This window comes from Lepisosteus platostomus, unplaced genomic scaffold (genome assembly GCF_059453375.1).
Source record: "Lepisosteus platostomus isolate fLepPlt1 unplaced genomic scaffold, fLepPlt1.hap1 Scaffold_32_H1, whole genome shotgun sequence".
Classification (NCBI taxonomy): domain Eukaryota; kingdom Metazoa; phylum Chordata; class Actinopteri; order Semionotiformes; family Lepisosteidae; genus Lepisosteus; species Lepisosteus platostomus.
Genome location: NW_028291660.1, coordinates 853545 through 881378, shown reverse-complemented (window position 1 = coordinate 881378; position 27834 = coordinate 853545). Strand labels below are relative to the sequence as shown.

The window sequence follows — 27834 nt, the reverse complement described above, 5'->3', positions numbered from 1 at the left end:
TCAACAGAAACGCTCTTTAGCTCTTTCAGCGTTATGCAGAGAACAGCGTCTGTCGAGATCACTTTTGAGTCAGCGCGAAACGCCGTGTGCTGTCAGTTTGATTTCATATTGCTCGTCGCGGCGCCCGGCTTTTGTCTGTCAAACGTTAGGTTGCGCTTCTTCATGCTGCATCGTCGGCATGAGTGGAGCTTTTTAAACGTCTGTACTTACTGTATATGGTATATATACAGTATATGGCTGGTCTCGGTACTTTAAAGAAAACATACACGAAAGATGGTTTCATTATGACCAGTATCGGTCTTGAGATATTTTTAACTTGATTTACAGAAGCGCGAAACGGTATGCCCAGGGCGTTTTAGTTTTCGTTTTGTTTTAATGCAGTGCAGTGGATTGATTAGAGATATCAAGTACATACAAGTCATTTTTTAAATGTTGTAGTTCGTCTTGTAAAAATGTTACAAGTACATAATCTGTCAACAATTACACAGGTTCTGTTTCCATATTGCGAATTTTGGTTACGTAATATTATTTTCTAATTTCACGTTGTGAATATATGATTTGGGCAAACAGAGCCGCAAAGAAGTACATTATGGGTTGTTGTTTTTTTTTTGCAGTTTTATCTAGAACAAGCGATGCTTAAACCTTTGTCTGATTCTTGTGAAACTATCCACACGACAGTTACCTAGGAGTTGACTTCAGTGATGTCACTGATGGGATGTTTCTAAAAATCCATCCACTGTAAAACGTCTTCTCCACTTGTCCTGCATATGTATTCGCTAATGAAGCTGTGTGTTCTGAGCCTGGATCTCTACATTTCTGTATGAACCAGCTTAGAGGGCTAAAGACAGCTTGTGTTTAAATTTAGTGTAAGGTAATTTATGCTTCTAAACTCATGGTCAGCATTTATTATTGTACTGTGCTGTAAACTTCTTCTGTGCCTAATTACATTATTTTATAGCTTTATCAAATTTGTACATTGTCGATAATGTTTCTGTAGTTTTCAGCCCTCAGCATGCGACTGGTGGTGCTGTGGGTTAGGTTCCTGACTTCCATGTCACATGGTCTGTGATTGAATCCCATGGAACTATGACTTTATTTTTTAACAAACATTTCTTTGAAAAAATTAAACGTTTCCCTGGGTCAGAGATTAAATAAAACCTCACTCGCACCAAACAAATTTATATTTCTAAATATCACAACATGATCGAATTTAAGTCTTTTTAATAACAATGAATAGTCACCTATGCGTTACAAAATAAACATTTATATTGATTTGAATCACGTTTTGATTTAAATCGTAAACGCGTGTTTAAATATATGTGTTTAAAGGCGACATACTGTATAAAAGCGCTGATTCTTATGGAATGTGTTCCGCCAGGGATTCACATTTTTTTATTTTTTTTAATCGCGTATCTAAGGAAAATTGCAGTATAACTTTGTTCATGCACATCATTATACAGTATCTCATTTTGTATTTCTATAAAAAAAAATCGTTTGCCCAGCCACTATTGTTGTTATTGTTTTTATCCTGTAAAGCGCTTTGAGGAGCACAGCTTTCTCACCACTTAGATTACTTTTTGACACCATCCTTACACAAAGCAGAAACTGATTGTATTTTCCGATGACATACAAGTGAAAAGATTACAGATTTTAATCGTCTTTTTTCTGAACCAGGGAAAATCTGATCATGTTTCTCTATAACAATATTAAAAAACTTTATTTTACATATCACCTTTAAAAGTGGCATCTCAAAACAATACAGTAGATGTAAACCACAGATTACAAAGTAAATACCCAGACAAACGCAAACGCGTTTTTAATAAAATGCTTTCATTCATTCAACAGAGAGAGAGCGTAAAACCTGGGTGTAACAGCTGTTCCTTTTTCTGATCACTCGCTCTCTGGATAAATGTCTCGCCTGTCCAGTTCTTTGTTTTCCTAATTTGCCAATTATGCCTGCTGTGATCCACTCCTACCCTCACACCTAAAGAAGACTATTTTAAATTTCTTTGCGCATAAATTTTATTGCACATAAAGGTGATATGTAAAATAATGTTTTTTTTTTATTGTTGTTGTAGAGAAACATGATCAGATTTTCCCTGGTTCTTCCTGTGCGTGCAGTAGTTACAAAGTTGAACGTCTTTACACGATCTGCTGCAGTTTTCAGTGGGCGGGCTTTGTCAGATGGCTTGGAAAAACGCACTGTGTTTCGGCTCGGGAAACATCATGAGCAGTGTCCTGCATGTTTTCTGTGTATAGCTGTCTTTTAACGCATACAGAATGCATTCGAAATCATTGATTTCTTCAATTAACAAGGGTCCCTTTTTGAACCTGCCAGAAGCATTCTTTCAATGAAACAGATTTACTCCGGGGAAAGGCAGCATGACATTGAGAGTAGCTCAAGCTTTCAGCACCCGTATCGGACTGCATGTTTGCAGACACCGCTCAGAATCCCCTGTAAGATTCTCTTTCAATTCCGTTTTGCAGTGCTTTAGCTCTTTCAAAAGGCTTCGCTTTGCTAGTCACAATCCAAGGCTCATGACAGCATTTGAAAACATTTTTCTGCTTGGAAGGCAGCTATGCTCACCACTATACCACCAACGTACGCCCACAGGCGCCCTGCAGGACACCACCAGAGAATGCTCACGATTTCGGAAGCTGTCTCCGGGACGTGCTGATTCCACACATCCTGAATAAATCATGATATTGTTAGTTGCTGTAGCTAGACGTTCAAATGAGTTTCATGGCCAGATGGACTGTTTCCTCCAGCGGTATAGTATTGCAGTGAGACAGCACGATGCCTGCAAGACTATGTCACGCTAAACGCCACAGATTGTGTTTGTCCGTTCGTGTCAGTCGTCCTGCAGCCACGGGAAGTGGGACACAAACATGCTGCAATGCTTTCAAGACGTTAGGATTTGTTTGTGTAACATCCGAGAAGAGTACTTGTGGCTTGAATGTGAACTGTACGTGCCCACCCCCTTTCCTCTGTAGTGCATGAGTTCCTCCCGGCACGCCCTTCGTCATTGTTCTGTCATCTTGTATTTAAAGGGTTGTATTTCTGCTGCTGAAAATAAGCAACGGTTTTCTCACAACGCCCTTTGTTCCCAACGGAGCCCTTGTCTGTCATGAAATTCTTCAAAACCTCAAGCTAGAAGAAGAAGAAGAAGACGACAAATATGAAGCGTTACCGCAACGACATGCCATGAGACGATCGATAACGATTTCCATAGGATCCCCGCGGTTGCCTGGCTACTGTCAGCTTTGCGCAGTGGCAGTATCGCAGCCTGTGAGGTTTAGCCGAGGCGCGATTATTGCTAGTTGAAAACTTTTCCCAATACCCCGCTTCCGCCGGTTTGCAATACAATCGGCGAAAGCAATTTTTGACAGTCTCATCAGAGACTGAGCAAGGTGTTTAAAGACAGATTTGGTCATGGTGACATCATGGTAGAAAGAAACGAGCTTGTTACGTCTCAACAGAAACGCTCTTTAGCTCTTTCAGCGTTATGCAGAGAACAGCGTCTGTCGAGATCACTTTTGAGTCAGCGCGAAACGCCGTGTGCTGTCAGTTTGATTTCATATTGCTCGTAGCGGCGCCCGGCTTTTGTCTGTCAAACGTTAGGTTGCGCTTCTTCATGCTGTATCGTCGGCATGAGTGGAGCTTTTTAAACGTCTGTACTTACTGCGCCCCATAAGAAATGGTTTGTCCCCATTCAAAAGAGATTGTGCGATGTCCTGCAGCGTTCGCAAAGCACATCTTTGACAGTTTGAAAAGAGGAATTTATTCTGCTTCCTGTGTGTGCAGTAGTTACAAAGTTGAACGTCTTTACACGATGTGCTGCAGTTTTCAGTGGGCGGGCTTTGTCAGATGGCTTGGAAAAAACGCACTGAGACATCATGAGCAGTGTCCTGCATGTTTTCTGTGTATAGCTGTCTTTTAACGCTTACAGAATTCATTCGAAATCATTGATTTCTCCAATTAACAAGGGTCCCTTTTTGAACCTGCCAGAAGCATTCTTTCAATGTAACAGATTTACTCGGGGGAAAGGCAGCATGACATTGAGAGTAGCTCAAGCTTTCAGCACCCATATCGGACTGCGTGTATGCAGACACCGCTCAGAATCCCCTGTAAGATTCTCCTTCAATTCCGTTTTGCAGTGCTTTAGCTCTTTCAAAAGGCTTCGCTTTGCTAGTCACAATCCAAGGCTCATGACAGCATTTAGAACCAATCGCCACTGCGTTGGCCGGGAATCGAACCCGGGTCAACTGTTTGGAAGGCAGCTATGCTCACCACTATACCACCAACGCACACCCGCAAAAGCCCTGCAGGACACCACCAGAGAATGCTCACGATTTCGGAAGCTGTCTCCGGGACGTGCTGATTCCACAAATCCTGAATAAATCATGATATTGTTAGTTGCTGTAGCTAGACGTTCAAATGAGTTTCATGGCCAGATGGACTGTTTCCTCCAGCGGTATAGTATTGCAGTGAGACAGCACGATGCCTGCAAGACTATGTCACGCTAAACACTACAGATTGTGTTTGTGTTGGACAGTTGGACCCTACAGCTGGATCCTCGTCGACAACCTGAATAGCTTATTCAGAAGCAGTGCTGGTCCGGGAACGAACCAGCTTCTTCCCAGGCACAAGAGTGACTTGTGAGGACTCGCGGTCACACTCTGTGCATAGAGACTTTCTACCAGCCAGCCGGACTGCTGGTAGATCCCCTCGGAGCAACGACTGCCCTGCGCGCTGCAGTCAGATTCCTCCGCTCGTCCTACTCCGAGCTGCACCTTGACTGGTTGGCCGGTAGCCAGAGGACGCCGGGACAACGCCCATTGGACAACCGCTGGAACAGAGGCTGCAACAGAGCCTGTCAGCTGGTTTGGTGTTCGTGCCGGGAAATTCCAAATCCATACACAGTGGATAAGTAAACCCCATGTTCTACATTGCGTCTCGAGAATTCAATTGTACCTCAACACAAGTTGTTATCAATTTAATTCATGAGTAATGTATTTACTTCCGAGTTTAGAGTAACAGTGGGTAATAACACTGATTAGCGATTTGGTAACCGAACGATATATATTGACATATATTCTCTGTTGTGTATCTCTTTGTGTTTGCATCTCTTCGGGATTATATACCTTGTATATTGATAACACTCACAGTAAGGTCTGCCACTCGTATCCAGGCAGACTAGTATATGTTTGGTGCACAATTTATATTAATAAATGTATCTAGTGTATTGAACCCCTGTGTGTGCGTTGTTAGTTGTTCTGACGATTGATTTTCTAAAAGCCCCAACTAACAACCTTGTGATTACTGCTACAATAAATAATTGTCTCAGTAAACCCATCAAACCATTACATTTAATGGCGTCCCTGGGTGGGCGAGTTTAGAATGAAATGAGAATCAGTCGCACAGAATAACTGATGTTGCTGTGAGTTCAAGTTCAGCACAGCACCGCGGCTTCTATACGCGAATACCGGGTGTGCTGATAACTGCGTAAAGAAATCCCCCTGTTTTCTAGCGTTTAGTGTAACGTGTGCTGATTGGAAATCCATCTGCTCGGGTGTCTAGATTCCATACTGTATTTTGGAAAAAGAAAAAAAAAAGTAATACTCTTAAAGTTTCTCTGACGTGTAGCGGTGAGGCTTATTAATAGAAAGAATTAAGTGTTCTGAGCCTTCCCAAATGAGGCCCCATTTCTCTGTTCATCTCTGTGGTGCAGCCACAGAGAAACTATTCATGCAAGATGTTTTCTTTTGATAAGGACAGCTCCCAAAGGGGGATGCACTTAGCTAAGCCTGGCTATCATGATCAATGGTCATCCATTGGCGCCTATCTGTCTAGGGAGTGCCAGTTGGACATCTGGACTGCATTACTAAGTGTCAGGAGTAAGTGACTCATATCTCACCTTGATCAACCAATCAGGGACTGGTAGGGCCGAGTAACCCACATGGGACTCTGATGCCCATGGAACTTTCAGCCAATCAATGAGCTGAAGTTCCTCCAGGTAAAAACAGGCAACACAGAGAGCCTGGAGATTCAGATTCAGAAGGGAAGATTCAACAAGATTCAGATTCAGATTCAGATTCAACAATTCTAAAGGGAATTCAAAGGAGAATCCCAAGGGCAGGACATTCTCGCAGCGCGCCTCCTGACCATCCTGAGACTCAGCCCGGACAACCATGGAACGGCCAGTATGTCCGAGTGCCAGAACCTTCCTTTGTTCTAAGAGTCTAGAGTGGAGGTTGCCAGAGAGTAACCAGCAGCAGGCCTTGTGAACAGGTCGGAACTGTGGACAGCTGAATCACTATTCAGAACTAGCTCTTCATCAGGAACGAACCGGTCCTCTTCCTGACTTGCTGGGACCCACAGTCATCTTTTCTCCTGTGCACAAACTTTGCTAGTTAAAGCCAACAGTGAGCATCAGCAGCGCACCGTCGCAAGCCGCACAGCACAGCCTGGCACGGAGCCAGAGAGCGCGGATTGGACAGCAACAGCCTGCAACTGTTTCTTTGAGTCCGCAGGAGATCTGAATCCCCAAAGATTGGATGAGTATTCAACTTCAATGCATTACAGCTCGAGAATTCAATTGTTATCCCAACCAGTTGATATCAATTTAATTCCTAAGAGTTATGTACTTGTTTTGAGTATCTAATGTAGAAGTTGTAACCAAGTTCATTTATGAAACGGTCTTAATGAATGATATACTGAACGTATGTCCTCTTGATATGTGTAACACTTTGTAACTGATTGAATATATACCTTTTGTATTCTGATAACCCTCTCGATAAGATCTGTTAGGTTTATATGCATATTCTATGTATTAATAAATGTATCCTCGTGTATTAGTACCTGTGTGTGTGCGTTGTTTGAGTTATATCGCATGGTTGGATTCTAAAGCCATCAAAAGAATCAACTTTGTGATTTACTGCTACAATTAATAATTGTCTCAGTAAATGCCCAAACCCTACAGAACTGGTGCCTTCAGAGAGCCACTATGATTACATATTTGGCGTCCCTGAACCGGTTTTCCCTACAGACGTAATGACAATGGCTGCTAAAATGTCTGAAGTGGAGTCGCTTATAAGTACTATTTCTAGCGACGACAATCCTGGTTACTGGAGTGGTATCAAAAAGTTGAACTTTGATGATATTGAGAAGCTGCAAGTAGATTTAGTAGCTAAGGTAGCGAACCAGCTTAACACAGGAGGGTCTGTGAAAGCAGTTCTGGTCCTATCGAGTTTCACCTTAAATCTAGCTAAACAGCTGGAACTGTCTTTGTCCGAGCTGACAAAGTTTCAAAAGCTTCAGTGAACGCTAGAAAGATATAAGGCGGAGCGAGTTGAGTTGTTGGATATAATCAGAGAAAAGAGAGTGAAAAATGAGGAAAGTGAAGACTGACTCAGGGAAGTTTTAGGTAAATTAGATGACTTGTCTGCTAGAGAAACTGCGGCTGAGGTAGCTAGGAGAGACCTGGAAGCGAGCTTGAAAGAAAAAGAAAAAGAAATTGAGAGTTTAAATGAGCTCAGCCAGGAAAGGCAAAAGGAGTCAGATGCTGCCGTACTGGAAGCAAAATAGACTAGATCCCACTTGCATGCCAGCCCACCTAGCAGCCCGGAGCGCTCACCCAGCGCGCCGGGAGGAGGTTTCTCCCGGCCAGGGTCTGTGGTCGGATCGGCATGGGGGAGATCGCCGAGTCCTGCGCGAAACGCAAGGGCGAGTCAGTTCAGGCATAGACCCCCTGCTCCTGATCACGGCCGTCTCCCTGCCCGCGGAGAAACCGTAAAAATTAACCTCCACTCCCTGAGGCAGTTAGCCAAAGATGTAGAAAGGTTTGACCCGTCAGTGTCAGGGAATAATGTGGAGACCTACATCGATGAGCTGAGATATACTTTGCAGTTTATGCCCGAAGCGTCCGAACAGGAAAAGGCTATGTTAGTAAGGAAAACTACCAGCCGAGTGGTCCACGAGTGGATGTCTAGACAAGGACCGGAGGTCTGTAATAGCTTTGAGGAGCTGTGTCAGGCAATGATTGGAGAATTTTCGGCTTTTATCGATCCCATAGCTGCCGTGGCCGCTGTGCACCATATTAAGCACGAAAAAGCTGAAGCCCCTCGCGACTATTATCAGAGGCTTAGGCGCACTTATTTTGCAGGGCGGAATGAAGAGGGTTGCGAAGAGAACGTGAATTTCAAAGGTTTATTCATTGCTAATCTGCATCCCTCAGTCAGGAAAATGATTGTGATGCACACTGATGCAAAAGCGATGAAAATGTCTGACATTAGAAGGTTGGCTCAAAAAGCCTGGGGAGCTGAAGTCTCTGCTTCCTCAGAGCAAAAACCTGCTTAAACGGCCGTGTTCGCCACTAAAGCCAGCAGGGTTGACGACTCGCCTCAGCTCGAGGCAGCTGAGGTTCCTGAGCTCGCTAAGCCCCGGCGCAAAATAGGCAGGCAGGACCGCACTAAGCGTCAGAGCCGCCGTGAGCGCTACGGGGAAGGCAAGGGCTCAGGCAGAGCCTATCATAAGACTGGATGAAGGGAGTCAACTGCAGCCCGCCTGGCCAGGCTTGAACAAGCCCTGCCTGAGAGATCAGGACAGGGTAAACCTTCCGCACCGAATGCCGGAAGTGTGAATGAGCTTAGGGGGACCACGCCCCTTCTCACTGGAGGAGGCGGGGATCCGTCCCAAGCCCCTCCCTCAGTCTATCTGATTGGGTGGGAGGGTTCCTGCCTGGAAGAAGGCTGTGACTCTGAGTTGGGCGCTGACCCCGCCCCTGAAGTCAAAGAAAAGGCAGGCTTCCTACAATTCTTAGGGAATCTCAGCCAGAAAGGCAAAGCAAGGCGTATTTATATCAAGGTTTCTCTTGAAAACGTCTTAGATAGAGAAGCACTGATTGACACTGGGGCTGAAATTAGTTTGATGTCAGCCGATCTACTCAGCGAGCTCAAACGAGTAGCGAAAGGAAAAGGCATCAGACTTAAGGTAGAACCGTGTAAGATAGATATTTCCAGCTATACCCAGGATCATGCCAGGATCACACACCGAGTGTGGGTGGCACTTAGGTTCGGGCCAATGAACGTGGTGCATCCTGTTTACATCTCTAGGTTTAAAACAGAGCCACTACTCATTGGCCAAGACCTGCTTGACAGGCTGGAGCCTCTGGTGGACTGCCAGCGTGGAAAATTGTGGGCTCAGGTCAAAAACCCTAAGCCTGTTGCACAGCAAAAAGGGGGATTCAGTGGTTATGCTGTGATCACACAGTGCCCACTGAACACTATAGCTGAGTTGGAGGTTCCTCCTGGTTCCTCTGGACGAGAATAAATGTCTCTTCTTGCTTTCCAAAGCTACAGGGAAGTCCTGCCCAGGCCAGCACTCCCACGGTCTCCTAACTACAGGAGCAGTGCTCCAAGCAGCTGCTTGACCCGCCAGGTAAAGCACACCCCCTTTTCATCCCTGAAGAAGAGTGGATCTCCCTGTCCGGTAATGAATGGGAGTCCTTTCTGTGCACCCTGGTACCTCAGGGGGTCCAGGACTACCACCCCATGGTGGTGGGAGGGGGTCCAGGTGGCAGAAGTGCAGGTTGATGATGTAATTCTTAGCCTCAGCTCTGAGAAGTCCATAATCAGTGAAGGTCTGTTCGAGGACCTGTCGCGAAGCTGTCAGGTGACCCTGGTGACGCAGTCACAGGTTCTGTGGTGGGCACCCCCATCTCATAGGTCCATTTGGAGCAAAGGAAGCTGTGTAGCTTCCATCTCCATCGGAAAAAGGAAGTTTGCTCACTACTTCCTATTGGAAGTACCTATTGGTTCGACTGGGCGCCCAGCTGGACACAGTAAACAGTGTGCTGTGGACACGGGTGGACCCAGATGCCCACTCTCTAAGCGGTGACCCCGAGAACATTCGGTCAGGTCAGACGATTCCTCAGGCCTGCCAGGTAGTAAACGAATCGGACCTGATCGTTCCTGCGTCAACAGCAGGGTTTCCAGTACGCCTTGTCCTAAAGAAGGGACAGAGAATGGACGCTGAGATGGTTTTCTTCCAACCATCAGCTCAGTTTATCAGACTGAACCTAGCAGTCTGTTGTACCCCCAGACTGGAACGGAATGGCCGAGCCACCTGCCTGTTGGTGCAGAACATAGCAAAACAAGATGTCAAAATCCCTGCTCGCACTGACATGGGACTGGTAATTGACAATGGTTTCTATGATTTCGAACTAGCCATCCCAGTACTGGGGCAGCTCCCTGGTCCCTTGGCCAGGGAGGGGGGAACCGAGCAGGTGTACTACACCTACCCCCGGCGGATGATTGCAATTATGCCAATAGAGGGATTCTGCAACCAGGAGGTGTGCAGGGTGGACCTTAGCGATAAGGATGAGATGGTTGTGTACACAGTACACGCAGGTGTTCCGATGGACCACTCAGCCGAGAGTACGACCCGGGATACCGCCATGCCGTCAAAAGCGGGGTTCCTAGAGCAGGTACAGGAACAGGTTGGCAAGGCAGATGCCCTGGAAACGGAAAGCCAGCGTCAGCAGCTGCGTCAGAATTTCCAGGATTTCCGGGAAGTGTTTGCACGGGACGCCTATGACTGCGGGGTGACGGATTTGAACACAGTGCGCATTCCAACGGCCCCTGGCGCCCGCCCAACCTATGTCAGGCAGTATCGCATTCCCCTCACGGCATACGAGTCCATAAAGCAGACGTTGGATGCTCTACTAGAGCGTCAGATCATAAGGGAGTGTAACTCCACTTATAACTCCCCACTGTGGCCGGTGCTGAAACCCAATGGTAAATGGCGTCTGACCATTGACTACCGGCAGCTGAATAAACAGGTTCCTTTGTCACGATGGCCAATGATCTACCTAGATCAGGAGTTATTCAAGGTGACAACAGCGAAATATTTCACCACAGTGGATGTGGCCAATGGGTTCTGGACCCTTAAGGTAGAACCAACAGACCAGTACAAACTGGCCTTTTCCTTTGGAAACAGGCAGTTCACCTGGAGTCGATGCCCCTTTGGGTATTCCAACTCCCCAGCGGAGTTCAACATATTTCTGCACAAAGCCATGAGTCATGCAGCCGCCAGGGGCAACCTGGTCTATGTGGACGATATTCTGATGAGGAGTCAGACCTGGGAAGAACACATGGCCGAGATCAGGCATGTGTTGACCCAGCTCTCCTGTGCAGGGGCCAAACTGTCCCTGGCTAAGGGACAGTGGTGTAGGACCCAAGTGGAGTACGTGGGACTGTTGGTTGGAGCCCAAGGCATACAGCCACAGTCCAGCAGAGTCCAAGCTATCCAGAATATGAAGTCGCCCACTAACCTGTCTGAACTGCGCAGCTTTCTGGGAGTATGTAATTATTCCCAGCAGTTCATTGAGGATTACACTGAAATAGCAAGGCCCCTCCACAAGCTGTTGCAGAAAGACGTGCCCTTTGAGTGGGGGCCTTCCCCAGAACAGGCTGTGATGGAGCTGAAGCGCAGACTCGGTAGTGCGCCGAGCTTGGCCTACCCTGACACAAATAAGGTCTTCTACCTTGAAGCAGGGTTCTCAGAGCACTGCCTTGGGGCTGCTCTGAGTCAGGAATATAACCAAGAGCGAAGGGTGGTGGCATATGCCAGTCGAGCCCTGAGCCCAGTGGAGCAAAAGTTCTTGGACTGCGAGAAGGCCCTGTTGTCTACGGTCTGGTCGGTAGAACACTTCCGTAGTTATGTTGGGGGACAAAAGATCATCATCGAAACCTGCCACCAACCTGTGACATTCCTGCATAGCCAGAGACTGAAAGCGGGCAGGGTGTCAAATAGCAGGATTGTGGCATGAATGATGGCCCTACAAGGCTATGAGATAGAGGTACGTTATGCACAGAGCAAGAAAATGTACCTGGGACAGGGCCTGGCTTTGGGCCAAGTGTGTCACGGCTGTGACACTGACATGGAAGCTCCAGAAACAATTCCCGCTGCTGAGCTACCGAACAATCATCGGTACTACGATGAGAACGTGGGCCAGGGCTTACCCATGGCCTATGTTGACGGTTGCTCTTTTCGCCACGAACAGCAGGTGCTAGCAGGGGTAGGAGTAGTCTGGCAAGACAATACTCCCTGTGGGCCGACCCGCTATAAGCTAGGACCAAAGACTAGTCAGTATGCGGAAGTAGCTGGGGTGCTGATCACCCTCCAGCAGGCCCTGACACATGGCCTTAAACAGTTTGTCATCTGTAGTGACTCGAACTACGCCCGACATAGCTTCGTGTCTCACGTTCCGTATTGGAAAGGTAACGGCATGAAAAATGCCCGGGGCAAGGAAGTAAAGAACAAAGAGTTGTTCCTGGCCAGTGACAAGCTCACGACCGAGGCTGGAATGATGGTTTACTGGAGGAAGGTGAAGGGACACTCCCAGGTGAAGGGACCCGACAAAGACGGGAATGATGAGGCCGACCGGTTGGCCAAATCTGGCGCCTTAGAGGGTGAACCCTGGCAGTTCCAGCAGGAATGGCTACCCCCAGAATTCGTGGCTGAGGTCAAGGCGGTCACCCGAAGCAGGGCTAGACAGGATGTCGGAGCTGACCCTCAATCTGTAGTGCTTGGGTCACAGGGTTTTAACACCGATCTTGCGGAAATGCAGAAACAGGACCCAGCAATTGGGCAAATGTATCAGCATATCGCTGACCCAGTGCGTCAACCTCTTTCGGAGCAGGTGCTGAGCCAGTCTCTGGAGCTGAAGGAGCTGGCAGAGGTGAAAGACAACCTAAAAATTATAAAGGGGTTGTTGGTTTGTGTACCAGTTGCACAAGGTGTCCCAAAGTGGGTAGTTCCCCACTGTCATCGGGGGGTCATGATCCAACACGCTCATGACGAACCCTGTGGGGGTCACCGGGGAATCAAGGCTACATACGACACTATCCAGCAGGTGGCATTCTGGCCTCACATGGGCCAAGACATCGCCGCGTATGTAAAGGGGTGTCTGACGTGTAGCCAGTTCCAACCATCACGGCCCTTGCACCGTGCACCACTCCAGAAAAAGGGCATGACATTCACCTGGTCCAATCTTCAAATGGATTGGGTGGGGCCGCTGGTGAGGTCATCCAGAGGGAACAAATATTTCCTCACTGTTACGTGTGCATTCACAAAATGGATTGAGTGCCTCCCAGCACCCAACGTCACGGCAGAGACAACTGCAGTGCTGTTGGTGAACCATGTGTTCAGTCGATGGGGATTCCCCCTGACCGTGGTCTCGGATCGGGGAACCCATTTCACAGCTACAGTAATGGCAACCCTGTGGAATATGCTTGGGGTCAAGACCCAGTTGCATATCTCCTACCACCCTCAATCCTCGGGCCAGGCAGAAAGGGCAAACCGAACGGTGGTTAGTATGCTCAAAAAGTTTGTCTCCAACAGCAGTAGGGACTGAGACATTAAGCTGCCCCTGGTTCTGATGGCCATCCGAGGTAAGCCCCATTGCTCTACGGGGGTCCCACCTTTTGAGATGATGACAGGTCGGAAGATGACTCTTCCCCTACACTGTCTTTATGGGGTGGAGGACCTGAGCACGACGGGGGCTGCTACGGCCCATCAGTATGTGTCAGACCTGCGAGCACATCTGCAGGCAACCTTTGCTTTTGCCCAGAACAATCTGGGAAGGAGTGCAGAGGGTAGGAAAGCATACTATGACCGAAAGGCAGTTAACCAGGAACTCCAAGTAGGAGACAAGGACCTGTACTTCCAATTTGCCAAACCCACAGGGGTGGCCCGGAAGTTCTTACCCAGTTGGACAGGACCCCACGAGATTGTCGATAAGGTATCACCGGTAGCTTATCGAATTCAGATTGAGAAGGGAAGGCAATCTCTGGTCTACAAGTGGGTGCATCGCAACCACCTCCGGTTGTATCGCCCACCTCAAATGGCGCCGGAGAACACAGAATAGGGTTAAACGTCCAAACCCGATCAAAGAGGGGGGTGCCCCTTTGTAGCTGCAGGTAGTTAGGTACTGTACTGTAGGTCCTGCTAGGAAAATATATTCAAAATTATAGTGGAACTGTACCATGTGCCTCATCTATGTTCCAGAATGGGAATCCTAAAACTGCCAGGGCTGGTCCTGACAGTACTGTGGATCGCCTCGACACAGCCCCTTGAAGTTGTGGAACCTGGTCCTCCTACCGGCATAGTCCTGCAGGAAACCATAGTCCTCTCCATGGAAATCTTTATGGTACAATCTTTTTTTTTTCTTATAAAATATACTTTATTCCGAAAAAAAACACATCTCAAAGGGAAACGTCTCACACGATAACACTCCACAAAATTAAAACATCGGCGGAACGGCGGTGATTGTCCGTTATCAATCCTTGCAAGGGTGGGCGGATTTGCGCTATTATGAGAGTCCCTCCAAACCCTACCGCTTGCTGTAAACCATTAATCCCTGTACAGGGTCCATAGGCCTTTCCAGTGCTCCTTTGCCGTGGGGAAACCCCATTTAGCAACGTCGCGCTTCATCCTCCTCCTGAGGTCCGCCAGGATCCTCTCTTCCAGCTCCCTCGCTCCCCACTTGTTGTTGTGCCGGATGAGATTGTTTCTCGCGTCCCACAGGCCTTTCTTTGTGAGGGACAGCAGCAGCCACATCAGGAACTGCGTCCCCCTGTCCAGTCCGGTAGGTGCCAGCCCCAGCAGAATGTACTGGTAGCTGAGCACCGCATTCGTTTCCAGGAGTTGCATTATGTTGTCCATTCTGCCCCACACCGCCTTGGCGAAGGGGCAGCTCCTTCACTTTATTAAGATACTGAAGAAAGATGTGGAGACGGGGGTTTGAATTTAATCCTTTCTGTAGGGGGTTTAGACTTTCAAGTCACAAACTGGGGTTTATGGCAGGAAAGGGGGGTTAACTGATAAGGATTGCAGATGCAAGCTAGGAACCCCCCTGGGTGTAATGTTAAACTGACCATTTGTCCAGAACATCGTAAACTGGCCAAATACCATGAACCCCCCTCTTTACCATCAGACCGAGTGACGTCAGAAACGGAGTTGAAAACACTATATAACCCAAAAGTTTGTAACAGTACGGGGAACAATACTTCGGTTTTGTTGTTTCTTGCGGGAAACAAGACTTCGGCTTTATTGTTCCTTGCATGCAATAAACTCATCTGTTTTACTTCATCTCGGGATCAAGAACCTTATTTCTTCTGTTACAACAAATTTGGCGTAGTCGGCGGATGCTCCAGAAGGCGCAGAACTTCCCATCGGCAGGAGAGATGGTCAGCGCGCACATAACTAAGAGGTAAGGACTCCTCTTTTATTTAAAAGTCCCGACTCTCTCTGACCGATTGGGAAATCTCTGCTCCCTGCGAGAATCGCCCGAGATGACGGAGTAAACGTGAGTTTCTGAATTCCTCTGGCCCGGGGAAGACACTGGTGTATGTAATGGGTTGTTTGCTGTAAGCCCAGAATTTGGTCTGGCAGGGGTTCCGCGGTATTGTGTACAGGCGTTCGAAGCTGGTTTATGCCTTAATTGCGCGTGGAGTTTTTGAACGGGTTTTGGACCCTTACCGTGAAGTTCAGGACTGGTGTGGGCCTTAATTGCGCCCGGAGTTCTGAAGGTCAGAACTGGTTTGGGCCTTAATTGCGCCCGGAGTTCTGAGGCTCAGGATCGGTGTGGGCCTTAATTGCCTGATTAAGGCCTTAAATGGCCTTAATCAGCCATGCACTCTGGTTTCTTTTCATCTCGTACAAATCTTTCGCCTTTTACTAAAGATTTCCTTGGAGAGGAGCATGAATGAGTTCCATGCAATTTTTGCGCTTCCCTGCCTTCGGGTGGGTCGCAGCTGGGTTGGTCAAAGAGAGAAAACAAGCACGTTCGCAATCGCTCTTGTAATGGTGATTGTGGCCGTCTGCTCCGCGAGTCCTCGGTCTCCGGCCGTCTGATTGGCGCTCTTTTCTTTGGGGGGCGGGAAGTGTCCGGCCGCAGGGGATCTTGGGACCTCGCTTTGCATAGCGGCTTCCCAGAGTTCGTCGTTTCCGGCACAGTGTGGCCGGGTGTTTTCCGAGTTATCGCACGGATTGGGCAAGCTCGCAAGCCGTAAGCCGCAGGCGATGAGCCCGGAGCTGAACGGGCCCCACTGGCTAGTTTGTAAGGCCAGGTGCATTGCCAACCACGACCGGCAGGGCAGAGGCCTTGAAGGCGGCCTGGGCTCCTGCAGCTGTGCAGCCACGCACTCTGGTTTCTCTTCATCTCGTACAAATCTTTCGCCTTTTACTAAAGATTTCCGTGGAGAGAAGCATAAATGAGTTCCATGCAATTTTTGCGCTTCCCTGCCTTCGGGTGGGGCTCAGCCTAGCTGGTCAAAGAGAGAAAACAAAAACGCTTGCAATCGGTCTTGTTATGGCAATTGTGGCAGTCTGCTCGATGATTTCTCGGTCTCCGGCCGTCTGATTGGCGCTCTTTTCTTTGGTGGGTGGGAAGTGTCCGGCCGCAGGGGATCTTGGGACCTTGCTTGCATAGCGGCTTCCCAGAGTGCGTCGTTTCCGGCACAGTGACCGCACTTTTACAGACACTTGGACACATCTGCGTTCGGTGTGCACTTAACATGCCTTATGAGCCTGTTGCCTCCGTCCCATTTAATAGCAGAACTGACGCCAAGAGAAATGATGAGAAATGGCATTTATCTGGCACTTCTCATGTCCAAGGAGCTCAATGCCCTTGACACCTCCCCAAGGCGACAGAGCTGTGCATTCTTTGGCGACAACATTTTTTCTTTTGTTTTATTTGTATACTTATTGATAGAATACAAACGATATGTCATGTACTGTAAGGGAAATGTCTCTTTTCATGGGGAAAGCTAGCACCAGCAAATGTTGTGTTTAGAAGAAGTGATTTAACATGACACGTGACCTAATTTACCGGAGCAAAAGCTCACCCAGCAAGCCCTGCTTTACTTCTACAGGAGAGAAGTACTGTAGAGTCTGCAAGATGTTCAGCTGGGTAGCTACGTCAGCATGCCTCGGCTGCAAAGGAACAAGTAATAGGTTTATTGCATGCTGAAAAGAGAAGAACGGAAACACAGCGTTTCGGCCGTGAGGTCTTCTCACACCTGAAGAAGCCTCACACCTGTAAAAGGCTCCATGGTTTTCTTTCTTCTCTTTTCAACATGGAATACACCTATTGTCTGCAAGATGTGACAATTTCACAGTGTTTTGGAAGAAAACCTTTTTTCTTTGATTTCAAAATCAATCAGAATTTCAGCACGACACACCAACACTTTTTCTGTTTTAAGGAGATGATATTTTAAACCTGATAAAAATAGTAGGAAACACAAGTTTCTTGCTGTGAAAATTTAGATGGGGAAGTGTACTACTAGTAGCAGTGTAGAGCTCTCTGTGGTGGAGTGCAAGCGCGTGTTCTATGGGCCAGTGGCGTAATGGATAACACGTCTGACTTTGGATCAGAAGATTGTAGGTTCGAGTCCTGCCTGGCTCGTGAGGCTTTTAAACCTCTCAGGTTCCTCGGTAACAGGTTGCCGTCATGTATATGAACTATAGAAAAGCATCTGCCACAACCCGTAAATTAGCACGCAAGTGCTGGTTAGTTAACACAGAACTGTATGGAGATCATCTCCAGCTCCGAGCTCAATTGCAATGAAAAAACATGCAGAACAGAACTGGAGAGCAGCTGAATTTGTGCTCATTAGGGTGGGGAGGACTCAGCATTGCTATTGTTCTAATTGGCATGAACTGCAGGGGATCTGAATCAGAACACGTCAGTCAGTTCGATCATTGCGTCAATATGTAGGCCACGTTAATACAGAATTATTACTTTGTCTGTCTCGTCTTTGTATATAGCTGAATGTCCCTGACAATTTCATGTTAGTTTTTAAGAACGACATTGGTGCTAATATACACATATATAGCATATAAGGAACACATAAAAGTTTAGTCCATGCTGAAAAGATAAGAAAACCGCCACAACGTTTCATCTTGGAATAAATCTTTACTTGTTGTTTTGCAGCCTACCCATTCTGACCTAACTCCTCCCTTGAAATTCCCTAACAGATAAGGGTACGTAACGGCTCATGCGATGCTCAGTTGCAATTTGTCCCAAAACAAACAAGAACAGCAGCTGAGGGTTTGAGTTTGAACATGCACTGTATTAAAGCAGCTTTTATTTCCATTGATAAATGCTAGATATTCCTACAGAGATTCTCCAGGTGAGTAAGCGATTCCTGTTTCTGTTTCTATTTCTGTTTCATATATATATACAGTATATATACAGTATTGTACTATTATTATATAATTCGTTACACTGTGGCTGTGTTGTGTGTGTTAAGCTGCTGTTGCACTGCAATTTCCCTCACGGGATCAATAAAGTATCTATCTATAAGAAGACATTACCAACAACGACCACAAGATGGAGATATTGTCTAGACATTACCAACAATGACCACAAGATGGAGATATTGTCCAAAGAGGCAAGAAGGGCAAAGCCGCGATAAGGTTAAATCATTTTTTGTAAGAGATTGCTGTCAGAATGCACATCTGTATCCCAAAGAGAATCTCTAGTAAAATATGATCATTTGTGAAACAGGCAAATGAGTGTCTGCTACAATATGATTGCTACAGATGCAGCCATTCAAAATGCGCGGGCGATACCGCATTATTTTCCGGTACGCTGTACGCAGTCTACCTCGAGTTACCGGTAAATACCGCGAGTTACCGGTAAATACCGCTAGCAAAATAATAGTATCCGGAATTTCCGCAAGGTGGAGCTAATAAAGCTCAACTTCTCATGTTTGAGCTGTAGCCATCAAAGTCTTTAATGAAGTTATTACTAATAGTATTAATAATAAATGACCTTGGACAAGCTGTAAACTCAAAGTATTGCCCTGGTCCACATTATTTTTTTCATTGACCGTCTTTGTAAAAGTAACACCACAGCATTTCGCAATCACGCATTTTTTTCCAATCATGCAAAGTACAGTAATTTTTGAGAATCGATTCACCATGCCTTTCACATGCTCATAAAAGAGATTGATTTAGGAACATAAACATATTACCGTATGCAAACTGTACTGTATACAGTTTGTATATGTATATGTATAGGTATATTTAATGTCTTAACTGTGCCCGTTTAAGTATTGAATATTTATATGGAATTTTACCACTGAAGGGAAATCTTAGTGCCTGAGCATAAAAAGAATAGGAGCGTAATGCAACGCGTGTGAAGGCCATAAACGATATTAATTTTGGAACATAAACATACAGTATATGGCTGGTCTCGGTACTTTAAAGAAAACATACACGAAACATGGTTTCATTATGACCAGAATCGGTCTTGAGATATTTTTAACTTGATTTACAGTATTTGAGAGGTATGTCTTGACACCGATACTACGTAAATACTCCTCACGTATATGTTTCTAGGTTTATATTATGCATTTCATACGGTCAAATTGCTTTTGAGCAACTGATAAGAAGCGCGAAACGGTATGCCCAGGGCGTTTTAGTTTTCGTTTTGTTTTAATGCAGTGCAGTGGATTGATTAGAGATATCAAGTACATACAAGTCATTTTTTAAATGTTGTAGTTCGTCTTGTAAAAATGTTACGAGTACATCATCTGTCAACAATTACACAGGTTCTGTTTCCATATTGCGGTTTTTGGTTACGTAATACTATTTTCTAATTTCACGTTGTGAATATATGATTTGGGCAAACAGAGCCGCAAAGAAGTACATTATGGGTTGTTGTTGTTTTTTTGCAGTTTTATCTAAAATAAGCGATGCTTAAACCTTTGTCTGATTCTTGTGAAACTATCCACACGACAGTTACCTAGGAGTTGACTTCAGTGATGTCACTGATGGGATGTTTCTAAAAATCCATCCTCTGTAAAACATCTTCTCTAGTTGTTCTGCATATGTATTCGCTAATGAAGCTGTGTGTTCTGAGCCTGGTTCTCTACATTTCTGTATGAACCAGCTTAGAGGGCTAAAGACAGCTTGTGTTTAAATTGAGTGTAAGGTAATTTATGCTTCTAAAGTCATGGTCAGCATTTATTATTGTACTGTGCTGTAAACTTCTTCTGTGCCTAATTACATTATTTTATAGTCGATAATGTTTCTGTAGTGCTTTTTCAGCCCTCAGCATGTGACTGCGCTGGTGGTGCTGTGGGTTAGGTTCCTGACTCCTATGTCACATGGTCTGTGGTTGAATCTCATGGAACTATGACTTTAATTTTTAACAAACATTTCTTTGAAAAAATGAAACATTTCCCTTGGTCAGAGATTAAATAAAACCTCACTCGCATCAAAACAAATTTATATTTCTAAATATCACAACATGATCGAATTTACGTCTTTTTAATAACAATGAATAGTCACCTATGCGTTACAAAATAAACATTTATATTGATTTGAATCGAGTTTTGATTTAAATCGTAAACGCGTGTTTAAAGGCGATATACTGTATAAAAGCGCTGATTCTTATGGAATGTGTTTGGCCGGGGATTCAAAAAAATTATTTTTTTTAATCGCGTATCTAAGGAAAATTGCAGTATAACTTTGTTCATGCACAAACAGTGGCATGTTACATTATAATTTGGGTGTCTCCTCTTGCCAGAAAGCTCTAAATTGGATTTTGAGTGCGGTTTTTGACTTTTTCTAAATTGCAACCCATAAATAAAGCTGATACAGTTTAGACTTACTGTATTCTAAACTGTATTACAACATCACATTGGACAATGCAACGTAAATTGCAAAAATGCACTTGGAATCTGTCCAAGCCCTACTACGAAAATTATTAAAACTGCGACACTTATCATTCATCTTTAAATAAACTTTATTTTATATAGCGTTTTAAGCGAATAGGTAATTAGATTGCTCATAAACCTAATCGCTTTTTCTACATAAACACAGCGTGATTGCTCTCTGAAAATGCTTTTTTCTTTATATTTAGGCTCAGATTTCAACTATAGATTGTATTATTATAAACTTTCTTGGAAAAATGTCTTTTATGTAAACCATGTTTGCTATTAATTCATTTAGGGCTAAAATACGTTCATTGTCTTCCAATCGAGTCGAGTTGACATTGGAAGCTTGCCACGCCCGGACTGTTACACCAACGCATTAGCATGTTGAAGCGATTTCATTGAGGAGGCCATCTACTAGTTAACACTGTACTTCCTACTTTGAAAACACCTGTGAAATTGGTTTAATTCGTCACAGCCAGCACTCCGGCAGAGAGGGGGGTTGTACTCGTTAATGTCTGATGACATACAAGTGGAAAGATTACAGATTTTAATCGTTTTTTTTCTGAACCAGGGAAAATCTGATCATGTTTCTCTATAACAATAATAAAAAACTTTATTTTAAATTATTTTACATATCCCGCTTGCACATCGCACGACTTTAATAAATCTATTCTTTATTAATACTAAATAAATAATACTAAAAATACTACAGCAAAGAGGTCACTTGATTTTTGGAATAATTCCAAATAGCACAATGATCCACTGGCATTCCTGAAGTCTGTTTAGTGCATAATCTTCCAAATACAATCACTAAGCAATTATAAGAATTATACCATCATCGGCATCTGGGATCAGGTGTGTCCACAGTGCAGTAGTCTCAGCGTCCAGCTGGACCTCCTGTCTAACCTGTGAATGTTGCACCAGGGGCACCTGGCGGTGGCCCTGTGACAGCTGCTCAAGCAGATCCTCACTAATAGAGGACCTCTCAGGGCTAAGGGTGAGGGCTACATCACCAACCTGCTCTCCTGCCATCTGGATCCCTTCCACCACTGCAGGGTGGTGTTCCTGACCCCTCTTGGGTGCCAGGGTGCACAGGGAAAGCTCCTTTTCATCGCCAGGTGGGGAGATCTGCTCCTCTTTAGGGATGTAAAAGGTGTGTGCTTTACCTGGTGGATCAGGCGGCTGCTTGGAGCACCGCTCCTGTGGCATGGAGTCTGTTGGGACCTTGGCCGGGACACGACTTCCCTGTATATCCGGGGAACAAGGAAATATTTTTATTTCTTGTCCAGAGGGAACAGAAGGAATCTCCACATAGGCTTCTGTGTTCGGTGGGCACTGTGTGAGCACAGTCTGCCTCTTGGCCCCCCTTTCCTTCTGTACAGAAGGCTTAGGAGCCTTGACCTGTTTCCACACTTTGCCTTTCTGGTGATCCACCAAAGGTTCCTCTCTGAGTCGCATGCCCTTTTCTTTTTCAACCCGTTTGAGCTTGCCGTGTGACATCAAACACCTTTCAACCTCAGTGTCAATCAGTGTCTCACTGTGTAAGACATCTCCCATGGCAGCCTTGAGGTAAAAGCTACTTGCTTTTCCTCTGTGTTTTACTGCCTGCTCTGTGACTTCAGGGGTGGAGTCAGCACTGACTTGGGAGTGGCTGAATTCATCCAGGCAGGAACCCTTCCGCTCAATCAGATAGACTGAGGGAGGGAGAGGGGGCGGGTCTCCGCCTCCTCCAGTGGAGAGTATCAGCTCATTCACGCTTCCGGCAGCCTTGGGGAGCGGTTGTCCCTGTCCTAATAAAGCTTGTTCAAGCCTGGCCAGGCGGGCGGCTACTGAATCCTTTTGTTCGGCTTTATCTAGCCCTTTCCCTCCCCCGGTGTTCTCATGGCACTTAGGACACTGGGTGCGGTCCTGTGTGCATGCTTTGGAACGGGGCTTAGCCAGCTCAGGAGCCTGTGCTCCTTCGAGCAGGGGGGAATTAACCCTGCTGGCTCTGACGGCAAACACAGTCACTTTAACAGCTTTTTGCTCAGAGCGACTTTGGACATCATACTCCCAGGCTTTCTGCACGAATCTCTTAATATCAGTCATTTTCATGGTCTGTGCATCTGTATGCATTAAGATCATCTTTTTGACTGATTCGCAATGAATAAACCCTTGAAATGTGTGTTCTCTTCGCAACCCTCATCATTTCGCCCTGCAAAATAAGTTCGTCTAAGTCTCTCGTAATATTCGCGAGGGGACTCTGCTCTCTCGTGCTTAATGTTAAGAGCGGCGGCTATCGCAGCAGTCGGGTCAATAAACGCACTGTATTCTTCAATAAGTGCTTGACAAAGCTTCTCAAAATCATTACAGACTTCTTTCATCTGCCTAGCCATCCACTCATGTACAGCTCTGCTGGTAGTTTTCCTGACCAGAAACACTTTCTCCTGTTCTGTGGCGTTTGGCAGATACTGCAGGGTATACCTGAGGTCCTGAATATAACTCTCGATATTATTCTCTGACACTGCGGGGTCAAATCTCTCTATGTCCTTCGCTAGCTCTCTCAGAGAATGGAGATTTATCCTTCTAGCTTCTCCGCTGACGGAGATATGGAAGAGATCGTGGTCAGACCTGTCGCTGCTAGAGAGAGTGCTTAATAGCGACTCGAATTCAGACCTTTTAGCAACCATCGTTAAACTTAAAGAGTATTACTTTTAAGTACGAAATCACAGTTTTACCACAGAAAACCACAAGATCAAGTATGCAATCAACCCGGTAGATCGCAAAAGATCACAAAACAATCAAGCACTGCTTAAAGAGCAAGGGGAACTTTTTTTTCTTTCGGCTTTCAGCACACCGTATTGTTGTGTATGAAACCAGCGGCGTTTTATATTGAATTATTCCGCTTGGTTGACTCATTTCAGTCTTGCCACGCCCACCCAGGGACGCCAAATAATGTAAGAAAACCGGCTCAGGGACGCCAAATATGTAATGTTGCCATAGCAAAATTAAATGTAGTGGCTCTCTGAAGGCACCAGTTCTGTAGGGTTTGGGCATTTACTGAGACAATTATTAATTGTAGCAGTAAATCACAAAGTTGATTCTTTTGATGGCTTTAGAATCCAACCATGCGACATAACTCAAACAACGCGCACACACAGGTACTAATACACGAGGATACATTTATTAATACATAAAATATGCATGTAAACCTAACAGATCTTATCGAGAGGGTTATCAGAATACAAAAGATATATATTCAGTCAGTTACGAAGTGTTACACATATCAGGAGGACATACGTTCAGTATATATTTCATTAAGACCGTTTCGTTAATGAACTTGGTTATAACTTCTACATTAGATACTCAAACAAGTACATAACTCTTAGGAATTAAATTGATATCAACTGGTTGGGATAACAATTGAATTCTCGAGCTGTAATGCATTGAAGTTGAATACTCATCCAATCTTTGGGGATTCAGATCTTCCTGCGGGCACAAAGAAACAGTTGCAGGCTGTTGCTGTCCAATCCGCGCTCTCTGGCTCCGTGCCAGGCTGTGCTGTGCGGCTTGCGACGCTGCGCTGCTGATGCTCACTGACCGGCTAGTTAGTGTTGGCTTTAACTAGCAAAGTTTGTGCACAGGAGAAAAGATGACTGTGGGTCCGAGCAAGTCAGGAAGAGGACCGGTTCGTTTCTGATGAAGAGCTAGTTCTGAATAGTGATTCAGCTGTCCACAGTTCTGACCTGTTCACAAGGCCTGCTGCTGGTGCTAACCTCGGGTGGATCCTCTGGTTATTCTCTGGCAACCTCCGCTCTAGACTCTTAGAATAAAGGAAAGTTCTGGCACTCGGACACACTGGCCGTTCCGTGGTTGTCCGGGCTGAGTCTCAGGATGGTCAGGAGGCGCGCTGCGAGAATGTCCTGCCCTTGGGAGCCTTCTGCTCCTGGGCCGTCCTGCCCTGGAATTCTCCTTTGAATTCCCTTTAGAATTGTCCACAGAATCCTCTGAATCCTCCCTTCTGAATCTTACTGAATCTCACAGGCTCTCTGTGTTGCCTGTTTTTACCTGGAGGAACTTCAGCTCATTGATTGGCTGAAAGTTCCATGGGCATCAGAGTCCCACGTGGGTTACTCGGCCCTACCAGTCCCTGATTGATTGATCAAGGTGAGATATGAGTCACTTAGTCCTGACACTTAGTAATGCAGTCCAGATGTCCAACTGGCACTCCCTAGACAGATAGGCGCCAATGGATGACCATTGATCATGATAGCCAGGCTTAGCTAAGTGCATCCCCCTTTGGGAGCTGTCCTAGGACCTTAAATCACCCTGCATGAATAGTCTCTCTGTGGCTGCACCACAGAGATGAACAGAGAAATGGGGCCTCATTTGGGAAGGCTCAGAACACTTAATTCTGCCTTATTAATAAGCCTCGCCGCTATACACATATATTAATATAATAAATGATTGCTTATGCTTTATAAACAAATCTAATTAAAATAAAAGCTTAAGTTTTGTATTTATCTTGTACCATAGAACATGATTTTCTTTGTATTTCAATCCCACAAAGTGTCCAAATGACGCACTACATGATATAAGGAAGATTATCACATGCATATCGGTATTATCTTTCTTACGAAAATGCATTCCTTTCATTACCTTTTACTTTTTAAAATGAACTCAAATTGTGTATAATGTAATAATTTAAGTAGAATAGATTCTAATAATATAATGATCCAGTGTGTTGCACTACTTCACTGCTTCACTGCTCTATGCCGTCTGGAAATAAATCCTCAGACTGCTTACTGCCCTGGGCATGTACCAATGAATTACAGGAGCACATCTATTTCTCACTGCGTTGAAGCAGGAGACACACAGTCTCTGCAAACACATCCTAAATACAGTGTTCCAGCACCTTTGACCTCATCCAGAACGTATCATTTCTTGAAAGGGATTGCTGTCCGAATGCACATCTGAATCCCAAACAGAATCTCTAGTAAAATACGATCATTTGTGAAACAGGCAAATGACTGTCTCAGGGGCCCATTCCTCATTGTCAGACATATGTATGCAATGCTTTCACCGTGCATTGAGCAATAGGGATTAAAAACACAGCAGGTAAGGTTAGATGTCATGTTCTATGATCATTTCTTTCAGCATTAGGGACTAAATATACTAAACGTATGATACTAAAATGTTATTTTCACATATATTAATGTAATAAATGATTGCTTATGCTTTATAAATAAATCTAATTAAAATAAAAGCTTAAGTTTTGTATTTATCTTGTCCCATAGAACATGATTTTCTTTGTATTTCAAGCCCACAAAGTGTCCTTTGATCTCTATTCTGTGGTAATCCACGATGACCCCGTTCTTCAGGTGATTCATCATGTCCTCCCTCACCTGTTGAGAGGCCACCTGATCTCTTCTGCCGTGGCGTGCTTCATACACGCCCTCTTGAAGTGAGCAGGAAGCTGATCAAAAGTATTCAGGCACATCTTGCACACCAGGGGAATCCTCGCGGGTTTCCTTTGAAAAAAAATAATACCATCTGTGTATAGAAACAAGCTAAGACTGATTTCTTAAATTATCCTTAAAATTCTCTCTCATAGTTTGAGCATAATGATTTTATTGCATTCATATAAGAATTGCTCATTGCTCCAAAATAAATAATGGTCTCAGTCACAGACTTTCCAATAGAAGCCATTGTGGAGTTCAGCAACTGCAGGTCCTAGAAGTGGGGAAGGAATTTTAAAAGAGAAATTGAATTACAATACAGAAGGAATGGCTGAGGGTTCACTGAAATGTATAAATATACAAATTCCAAAGACTGAGTCCATATAGAAACAACTACTTTTCATTTTCAGTATAAGAAAAAAAAAACATTATCTTCCAAAGCATCATAAAATTGTCCCTTCTTCCAGACCCTACTTCTCTCTTGTAGTAGTACAGCAGACCTTTCCAGGTGAGCAGATCACAGAGTCCGAAATGAGCTTCCTCCATCAAGCAAAGTACCTGAACATGACTCTGTCTTCATAAAAGCGCCCCTGTAATAAAGAAATTCAATCCAAAATCAAGAGGGCAGTTGCCTACTGAAATACAAGAAGTCATCAATTTTAACCTAGCAACACATTAAAGGCTGCATCTATACAAGTGCGATTCTAGAAATGCTCACCAGATTACGTTTTAAGAAGGAACTGCGCCTCAGGTTCCGCCGAGATCTTAACTCGGATGGCAGGATTCAGAGTCCGGAGTGTGGACTGATGGCGAACGGAGGGTCCACATACTGTGGATCCCTCAGTGATCTTCCGCGTATTCAAACCGCCAGAGTGTGACTCCCCTGTCCCTGTGATCTCATTGCTCTGCTCTCTCCTCTGTGCAGCCGAGCCTGACTCACGGTAAAGTGAAAAAAAAGATGCCCTCAACGTGAGATTTACTCTGGAGCGAGGATAGATGTTACCTTTTTATCATTTAACAGGATGTATGTGATGTGGCGACTAGGTTCAATTTTGTATCCTCTTTTAAAGATTAAGGACTGGGGTGAGCGTGATTTACCACCCTATCAGCTAAGAACCCGACGTGCGCACCGTTTAAGCTGCATAGACTTGGTCGTTTAACTCTTCTCCATTAGGAGGGTTAAGGTTAAAGAAAAAAAACATTGCTGACTTTTTTTTTTTTGCCAGCTGCTAGCGCTGATTAGCAAGGTTTGTATTTCATGTTTTGCAAGTTGCATCCATTTTAAGAAAAACAAGTCGTGTTAAAGACAGGAAATGAATACTTGCATTTAATTAAGTCTAGCCGTAGGCGGTTGTCTGTAAGGACCAGTTCCGTTCGAGAAGACACAAAGAAGGCACCGCTGGGATTCGAACCCAGGATCTCCTGTTTACTAGACAGGCGCTTTAACCAACTAAGCCACGGTGCCCCAGGAGTGCTGTCCTTTTGCAGCCACTTGGACACACCACTCAGACACATCTGCATTCGGTGTGTGCTCCGCCTGCTCGCTGAGCAAGTTGCCACCTTTACATACAATAGCAACATCGACACCAAGAGAAAGGATGACAAATGGCTTTTATCTGGAACTTTTCATGTCCAAGGAGCTCAATGTGCTTTCTGTGTACAA

At 45.2% G+C, this 27834-nt stretch overlaps 6 non-coding genes across 6 annotated transcripts; 4 read left to right on the top strand and 2 right to left on the bottom strand.

Moving 5' to 3' along the window:
* The first annotated feature begins 3260 nt into the window (after positions 1 to 3260).
* LOC148634569 (U4 spliceosomal RNA) lies at positions 3261 to 3402 on the top strand. The gene has a single exon (XR_015933565.1). It is a non-coding gene; the product is annotated as a U4 spliceosomal RNA (small nuclear RNA).
* Positions 3403 to 4236: 834 nt separating this feature from the next.
* Positions 4237 to 4308, bottom strand: trnag-ucc (transfer RNA glycine (anticodon UCC)). The gene has a single exon. It is a non-coding gene; the product is annotated as a tRNA-Gly (tRNA).
* Positions 4309 to 15698: 11390 nt separating this feature from the next.
* Positions 15699 to 15812, top strand: LOC148634567 (U5 spliceosomal RNA). The gene has a single exon (XR_015933546.1). It is a non-coding gene; the product is annotated as a U5 spliceosomal RNA (small nuclear RNA).
* Positions 15813 to 16206: 394 nt separating this feature from the next.
* On the top strand, positions 16207 to 16323 carry LOC148634566 (U5 spliceosomal RNA). Its single transcript, XR_015933526.1, has one exon. It is a non-coding gene; the product is annotated as a U5 spliceosomal RNA (small nuclear RNA).
* Positions 16324 to 17398: 1075 nt separating this feature from the next.
* On the top strand, positions 17399 to 17471 carry trnaq-uug (transfer RNA glutamine (anticodon UUG)). Its single transcript has one exon. It is a non-coding gene; the product is annotated as a tRNA-Gln (tRNA).
* Positions 17472 to 27562: 10091 nt separating this feature from the next.
* trnat-agu (transfer RNA threonine (anticodon AGU)) lies at positions 27563 to 27636 on the bottom strand. Its single transcript has one exon. It is a non-coding gene; the product is annotated as a tRNA-Thr (tRNA).
* Positions 27637 to 27834: the final 198 nt, after the last annotated feature.